This window comes from Cynocephalus volans, chromosome 10, assembly GCF_027409185.1.
Source record: "Cynocephalus volans isolate mCynVol1 chromosome 10, mCynVol1.pri, whole genome shotgun sequence".
Taxonomy (NCBI): Eukaryota; Metazoa; Chordata; class Mammalia; order Dermoptera; family Cynocephalidae; genus Cynocephalus; species Cynocephalus volans.
The window spans coordinates 52,895,807-52,904,364 of record NC_084469.1 but is presented as its reverse complement, the minus strand read 5'-3'; the positions used below and the strand labels follow the sequence as shown (position 1 = coordinate 52,904,364).

Sequence of the window (8,558 nt, the reverse complement as noted above, 5' to 3'; positions counted from 1 at the left end):
GTTAAAAAAAAGAAACATAAACCTCTCAAACAGAATTCTTTTATCTGCCCGAAAATAAATGCCGGTGCACCACCTGCTTGACAATACTGCTAGGTTCTTTTTTCTTTATGCATAGTATAATGTCTCATAAGTACCTACTTTCATAAATAAAATCAGTATTTTTTTTTTATCTCATTTAATGTTCCTTTTCAGCTTCACAAAGAAACCAGTAAATAAAACTGTCAATGACAGTCACGACATAAGTTCTCAAAGCAAGGTAAAAAACTTGAAAATATGCTGAGATGCATCTACGCTATTTTACGTAAAAATTCAAAAAGTGCAAGGCAAAATCTGCAGTTTTTTTGAGGAGAGTTTTAGGCACATCCATTTCATTAAAGCAAGCCTCAGAATGAAATTCCAGTTTGTTCTTCATGACAACAGTTTTAAGTCTTTTTTAAGAAACAAAAACAAAAAATACATCCCGTCGAGTGTAAAACAGGGAGCCTGTGCCCTGCGAGTGAGGGTTCAGTTGTGGCGGGTCCGTCCTTTTTTTATCCTGGCAGGCTTTGGTTTGGGGATGTACTGGTTATTTGCCTGGTACTCGAGTTCTTTACGGAAGTAGCGAATGGCTTGGTTCAGACCTTCCTCCAGGGGGACCACAGGCTCCCATCCTAGCATCAGCTTCGCTTTTTTGATGTCTGGTTTTCTTTTGTGTGGGTCGTCCTGGGCTTCAGAGAGAAACTGGATTTCACTTCTGCTACCAACAAGGTTCTTAATTAACTGAGCAAATTCTAGGATTGTGTGTTCTTCTGGGTTCCCCCGGTTGACTGGGCTGCTGACGTTGCCGTTCGTGAGAGCCACCAGGCCGTTCACCAGGTCGCTGACGTACTGGAACGCCCTGGTCTGAGACCCCGATCCGTACACCGTGAGCGGCTCCCCCTGGAGCGCCTGCAGGATGAAGTTGCTGACCGACCACCCGCCCGTCGTTCATGTGCACGCGCGGCCCAGAGGTGTTGAAGATTCTGGCCACTCGCACTTCCACGCCTTCCTGCTTCATGTAGGCACAGCACATGGTCTCTGCCACTCGCTTGCCTTCGTCATAGCAGGCCCGGGGGCCTATGGGATTCACGTGGCCCCAGTAGTCCTCGCTCTGAGGGTGGACTTCAGGATCTCCAGACACCTCCGACGTGGAGGCCAGGAGCAGACGGGCACCGACTCGCTTGGCCAGCCCCCACATGTTCGGGGTCCCGATTGTATTGGTCTTTAACGTCTTGATAGGATTATACATGTAGTTTGGAGGACAGGCTGGAGATGCCAGATGGTAAATCTGGTCGACTTCGATGTACAGGGGCTCCACCACATCGTGATTGATCAGCTCAAAGTTCTCATGGCCGATGCAGTGCTCCACGTTCCTCTTCCTGCCTGTGAAGAAGTTGTCCACCACAGTCACCTCGTGGCCATCCATCATGAGCTTGTCAGTGAGATGGGAGCCCACGATCCTTTTCTGATAAAAAAAACTTTACCGGCGGGTATTTCTGGGTGAAGCTTTTTTCCAAATCTCTGATTTTCTCTCTTAGTGGCTCAACAATCTTTATAAAAAAGGACAAAGAGACTGCATCTCTTCAATCTTGCTTTCGATTTTTAGTTCACTGTTTTCCTGGATAGACCTCATATTAACGAAGTCTCCCCAAACAGAGGCGACGTAGGCGAGCAGGGCGATGCCCAGCAGCAGCTTCATCCTCCCGCGGTTGACGGCAGACACGAGGCGCAGCAGCGCCTTCCTCACCATCCCCGGGACCCACGCCAGTCCAGGGCCCTGCCGCACAGGGGGCCGCCTGCTGCACAATGAGCCCCGGCGGCGGCAGCAGCCCAGCAGAGCCCCGCCCCCGCGCGCGCCCGGCTTCCTCAGAATTGCCTTTTTCTGTTGCTTATAAAAAATACGTGAAACTGGGTAATTTATACTTTTGTTTTGTTTTGTTTTGTTTTTTGGTGGCTGTCTCGTACAGGGATCTCACCTTGGACATTGGTGTTATCAGCACCATGCTCTAACCAACTGAGTTAACCAGCCAGCCCTTGAAACTGGGTAATTTATAAAGAAAAGAAATTTATTTCTTACAGTTCTGGAGGCTGAGAAGTCCAAGGTCAAGGGGATGCATCTGGTGAGGGCCTTCTTTCTGGTGGGGACCCTCCACAGAGTCCCAAGGTGGCACAGGGAACCATATAGTAAGGGGGGCAAGAACATATTAATGTGCTCACTTGCTCTCCTTATAAAGCTACCAGTGCCCCTCCTGTGACAACTCACTCATCCATTAACCCATCAATCCATTAATCTATGAATGGATTAGTCCATTCATGAGGGCATAGCCCTCATGATCCAGTCACCTCCCCACCTCTCAACACATTGGGGATCAAGCTTTTACATGAACTTTGGAGGCGACAAACATTTATACCACAGCACCCTTAATGCTTTGTTCACTGCAAAACATTCTTTTTCTAGCCTGCTCCTCCAAACTTTCAACCTCCGCCCACTACCCAATTCCAAAGCTGCTCTCATATTTTCAGGTATCTGTAAAGCAACACCCCATTCTTGGTAACAATTTTCTGTCTTAGTCTGTTTTATGTTGCTGTAATGGAATAATTGAGACTAGGTAATTTCTGAAGAAAAGAAGTTTATTCTTTTAAAGAAAAGAGTTGTTTGGCTCATGATTCTGGAGGCAGGAAGTCCACTCCTGAGCAGCAGCTTCTGGTGAGGACCTCATGGTGGAAAATGGAAGGGAAACAGCATGTGCAAGAGATTATAGGGTCAGAGAGGAGGCAAGAGAGAGAAGGAGGGGTGGTGGCCAGGCTCTTCCTAACAACCAGCACTCAGGGGAACTAATAGAGCCAGAACTCACTCACCCCCAAGGGACAGTATTTCTATTCGAGAGGGATCCACCCCCATGACCCAAACACCTTCTACTAGGTCCCACCTCCCAACACTGCCACATTGGGGATCAAATCCTACATTAGTTTTGGAGGGGACAAGCATCCAAACCAAGGCATGCTGGGAATATGGCATTGGATTTGCCAGCATGGAAGTCACTGGTGATTAGAGTGGTGTGGGTGGCATGGCAGGGGTGGATGTCCAGTTGGAGTGGGTACAGGAAGGAAAGGGAGGAGAACTAGTATAGACCGTGCTTTCTTGGAATGTTGAGTGAAGGGGTGAGGTGGCAAGAAATGGGAATGGGGCAGTACCTGGATGGGATGGGGAAGATGGGAGGGTTATGGCAGGTTTGTATGTTGATGGGAATATTCCAGAAGAGAGAGAAGTCATGATACAGAGGGAAGATGAGAGAAAAGCCAGAGCGTTGTCTTTGAGTATGTGTGGTAGATTTGACTGTCCCCCCCAAACTCACTGGAACTTGAACTGTGTCCCCCAAGTTTTATGTATTAGAAACTTAGCCCTCACTGTGACTGTAAAGAGGGTGGGCAATCCTATTATGGTGATTGAAAGGTGGAGCCTTGAAGAGGTATGTGGCTAGACCTCTCTGAGTGGGAAAAGGATGTGAAGACATTTGTTTCCCATGTGAATGCCCATCAAAAGGTGACCTCGGGCCGAGCCCGTGGCGCACTCGGGAGAGTGCGGCGCTGGGACAGGATGACCCATTCTGTGGATACTGGTCAGCCACTTTCTCCAGCCACCCCTGTCATCGCCCAGTGGGCTCATGAGCAAAGTGGCCATGGTGGCAGGGATGGAGGTTACACATGGGCTCAGCAACATGGACTTCTGCTCACCAAGGCCAATCTGGCTACAGCAACAGCTGAGTGCCCAATCTGCCAGCATCAGAGACCAACACCGAGCCCCCGATGTGGCACCATTCCCCGGGGTGATGAACCAGCCACCTGGTGGCAGGTTGATGACACTGGACTTCTTCCATCGTGGAAGGGACAGCTTTTGTCCTTACTGGAATAGACACTTACTCTGGATATGGATTTGCCTTCCCAGCACGAAATGCTTTGGCCTAAGCTGCCATCCATTGACTTATGGAATGCCTTATTCACCATCGTGGCATTCCACACAGCATTGCTTCTGACCAAGGAACTCACTTCACAGCTAAAGAAGTGTGACAATGGGCTCGTGCTCATGGAATTCACTGGTCTTACCATGTTCCCCGTCATCCTGAAGCAGCCGGTCTGCTAGAACGGTGGAATGGCCTTTTGAAGTCACAGTTACGGTGCCAGCTAGGTGACAATACCCTGCAGGGCTGGGGCAAAGTTCTCCAGAAGGCTGTATATGCTCTAAATCAGCACCCAATATATCGTACTGTCTCTCCCATAGCCAGGATTCATGGGTCCAGGAATCAAGGGGTGGAAACGGAAGTGGCACCACTCACCATTATCCTTAGGGACCCATTAGCAAAATTCTGCTTCCTGTCCTCGCATCTTTATGCTCTGCTGTTCTAGAGGTCTTGGTTCCAGACAGAGGACTGCTTCCATCAGGACACACAAAAATGATCCCACTGAACTGGAAGTTAAGGCTGCCACCTGGCCACTTTGGGCTCCTCGTGCCTCAACAGGCTAAGAAAAGAGTTACAGTGTTGGCTGGGGTGATTGACCCAGACCACCAAGGGGAAGTTGGGCACTACTCCACAATGGAGGTAAGGAAGATTATGTCTGGAATACAGGAGATCCCTTAGGATGTCTCTTAGTACTACCATGCCCTGTGATTAAGGTCAATAGAAAATTACAACCAAATCCAGGCAAGGCTATGAATTGCCCAGAATCTTCAGGGATGAAGGTTTGGGTCACTCCGCCAGGTAAAGAACCACGAACCACTGAGATACTCACTGATGGCAAAGGGAATACAGAATGGGTAGTAGAAGAAGGTAGTTTAAATACCACCTCCAACCACGTGACCAGTTACAGAAATGAGGATTGTAATGGTTCTCCCTGTTGTGTGAAGAATATGTCTGTATGTCTCTATACTGTATGCATATTAAGCAATTATCTTTGTTTTTGTTTCTCTTATTCTTTGCCATGTACCATGAGACTTACTGACTTTACACCAGCATTTAAATATTGTTAACCTTACCTCATAGTATTTGTATTTAAGTCATGGGATATTGGGAGAAGTGTAAATATCATATAAGGACTTTGCCCTCTCTTCTGGGAAAGGGCTTAATGCATTTTTGGTTGTTTGCAGGATAGTTGCATCACGTTAGGCAAAACTATTATGTTATTGTACAATTCGAAGATTAAGCATGATTCAAGGAGATGTTATGGACACCAAGATGACAAGGGGTGGACTTCTGAAGGTTAATTGTAGGTGTCAACTTGATTAGATGAAGGAATGCTGAGAAACCTGGTAAAGCTATCTTTTTAGGTGCGTCCATGAGGGTGTTTCCAGCAGAGATTAGTATGAGAGCATGAGTGGACTGGGTGGGAAAGACCCACCCTCAATGTGGGTGGGAAGCCTCCAATCTGCTGGGGGTCCAGAGAGAACAAAAGACAGAGAAAAAGGTGAAGCTGTCTCTGCTCTCTCTGCTTCCACCATCTTGTAATGTGAGACCTATGGGTCACTGTCACCACCACCAGATGGACTTTGGGCTTCCAAGCCTCAGAAACTGTAAGCAATAAATTTCAATTTTCTTTGTAAATCATCCAGTTTCAAGTATTTTGTTATAAGCAACAGAAATGGACGAATACAGTAGGCAAGAAGGGAGGGGACTCTAGTGTACAAGTGGAAGGGTGACACTGGGGGAAATGGAGAGGATCTGTGACTAGATGCAAGTTGGTGGGTAGTGATGACCTATCTGGGTCATCACCATCTGGAAACTGGTTTGTCACACCCACTGGGACTGTGAGCCCCATGAGGGCAGAACCGTGGCAGTCTTGGTCAGCGCCACCTATCCCAGGACCAACCACAAAGCAGATATGAGGCAAAGTGTTGGTTGAATGAATGGATGAATGAATGCCCTTTATGCCATCACACAGCATCAACCTCTCAGATGCATGGAGTTGTTGAAATGTTGGGGTGTAGCTTCTCCCTAAAGTTCATGGACTCAATCCCACATAACATGTCATCCTCAGACATGCAGACCAAGAGGGTCAGACATGCACCAAAATGCCGATCAACACCACTCCAGAAATATTTGCTAACTGTTTCAAGGGGAAGGGCATTCAAGGCAGAAAGAACAGCATGTGCAAATGTCCAGAGGTAGGAAAATACAGGGCATGCTTGCGCAGGCTAGATGAGTTGTCTGCTGTGCCTGGACTCCCATAGAGGGCCATTGGCAGGAGGTACAGCTGAAGAGTCAGGCAGAAGTGTGGTTTTGTTTCAAGGGCCCTGAGGAGCCAAGGCAGGTTCCAAGCAGGAGAGGGTCAGGGGTAGGTTTGTGTTTTAGAAAGATATTTCTGGGGCCGACCCCGTGGCACACTCGGGAGAGTGCGGCGCTGGGAGCGCAGTGACGCTCCCGCCGCAGGTTCAGATCCTATATAGGAATGGCCGGTGCACTCACTGGCTGAGTGCCGGTCACGAAAACGACAAAAAAAAAAAAAAAAAAAAGAAAGATATTTCTGGCTGCTGAGTGGAGGGTGGATGTGAGAGAGTGAGTCTGGGTCTGTCATGGTCACCCTGTGTCTCCAGCACCACCCAGCAAAGAGCAGGTGCTCAGTAAACACATTTTCTATGAATGTATGAAGGAAGGAACGAACACTTGAATTACCGGATTTTTATATCACTGAGAATAAAAGCCAAAATGTTTACTGGGACATCGGAGGCCCTGTGATCTGGTCCCCTGTCCATCGCACTGAGCTCATATACAACTGGCCACCTTACTCTATGAACACTGGACTCCATGCTTCCTCTAGTTGCCAGCCTGGGCCTTGGCATTTGTTGTTCAGACTCCTTGGAATACTTTCCTCCCAGAATGCACACTCCACGAGGGCTTTTGTTTTTCCATTTTGTTCAATTCTGTATCCACAGTGCCTGTAACTGTGTAGCTGTGTAAAAGGCAATCAGCACACAGTCACTATTTGTTGACTTAATGAATAAACAAGTGAATGAATCCCCTGCAGCTGGCAAGAAGAGGTCTGAACATCTGCCTCATCAATCAAAACATGAGCAAGTAGGAGCAGGTGGTAAAGGAGACAGGTAAGAGGCAGAAGGGCCCTGCTGGGAAAGTTCCAGGGCAGGGGCTGGGGCAGGGGCTGCAGCTGATGCCCAGCCAAGAGCGGAGTCTGGGACTGGGGCAGGGATGGGGGCTGGGGTCAGGGAAGGGACAAGGGTCCAAGCTGAGGCAGGGACACCAGTGGGGGCAGGAGTGTCCCCCATTGTACCCCAAGCTAAAGGGCAGACTCCCATTTCCCCACTTTCCAGAATGGCTTCATGGCAGGATCACACAAGTCATCGTGGCTGACTTCACTGGGGGCTTGGAGATCTATGGGACCATCGAGAAAGGACTGAGGAACCTGTGGGCTAGAGTACTGGGTATGTCCCCATGCCTGCTTGGGTCAGCCCTGCCATCAGCCGCTGTCATACCCATGCTGACGCACAGTCCTCTCACGGTCACCCTCCCTCTGCCCCCACCTGGTCTCCTTGAGACTGTTGGAGTGACAGACTCTGTCCCCTCTCCCTCAGTGAATAATGCGTGCATGATGTCTGCTCGAGGAGGCATGAGGAAACTGCTCGACTGTAAGAACATTGCCAAAGTGGGGAAAAACCAGTACTAGCCCGCCCTGCAGCGCTACCTCAGACTCTTTACTGCCTGCCCTTTGTTGGAAAACCCACACAATACTCTGTTTTTTTTAGGACAAGGTATTCTCTTGCCTTCTGCTGGAAAATGGTGTTGTTTTTGTTTTTGTTTTTGGCGGCTGGCCTGTTCGGGGAGGAGAATTGTTTTAACAGCTGCAAATCAATGACGTCTAGGATGCTCCTGAGGTCCCCTTCAATGAGGTGCCCTTCCACAGTGCCCAACCTGTGCAACTGTTCAAGGTAGGCCTAGTTCTGATCTTTCATATTCCGCGATGCTAACATTGAAGAATTATCCACATGGAAAAACCAGCGCAGCCATCTGGAGCATGTGGATTTCTAAATTTTTATTTGGGATTGTCTTTGAACCCACAACGTCTTTTCCCTTAATCCCCTGTACATACACACCCACACTTCTTTTTTTTTTTTTTTTTTTTGTCTTTTTCGTGACCGACACTCAGCCAGTGAGTGCACCAGCCATTCCCATATAGGATCCGAACCCGCGGCGGAAGCGTCGCCACACCCCCAGCGCGGCACTCTCCCGAGTGCGCCACAGGCTCGGCCCGACACCCACACTTCTGACGTGCATCACACGATCCTTAGTTCCTTAGCTTCAGCTGCAAACCTCTGTTGTTAAATGAAGCATTATTTCCTTAGTTTTATTTTTTTTTTAAATCAAAGTTATACGTAAAGAGACAAATAGTTCTATAAGGGTTGTTAAAGAAAATGACACGCCCGGTTCCCATTTCCTATTCCACACAGCAGGGTTTGTAACATCAGCAGATCGACTTTTTGGCTTATGATCCCCTGCTGCGGGGGTGCGGCTGTCGATGCCTTGTAGGACGTTTAG

The 8,558-nt window shown here is 48.5% G+C and overlaps 1 pseudogene; it reads right to left on the bottom strand.

Annotated features, from left to right (window-relative positions):
• Positions 1-468: 468 nt before the first annotated feature.
• Positions 469-1,768, bottom strand: LOC134389068 (UDP-glucuronic acid decarboxylase 1-like; annotated as a pseudogene).
• Between the last annotated feature and the right edge of the window lie 6,790 nt (positions 1,769-8,558).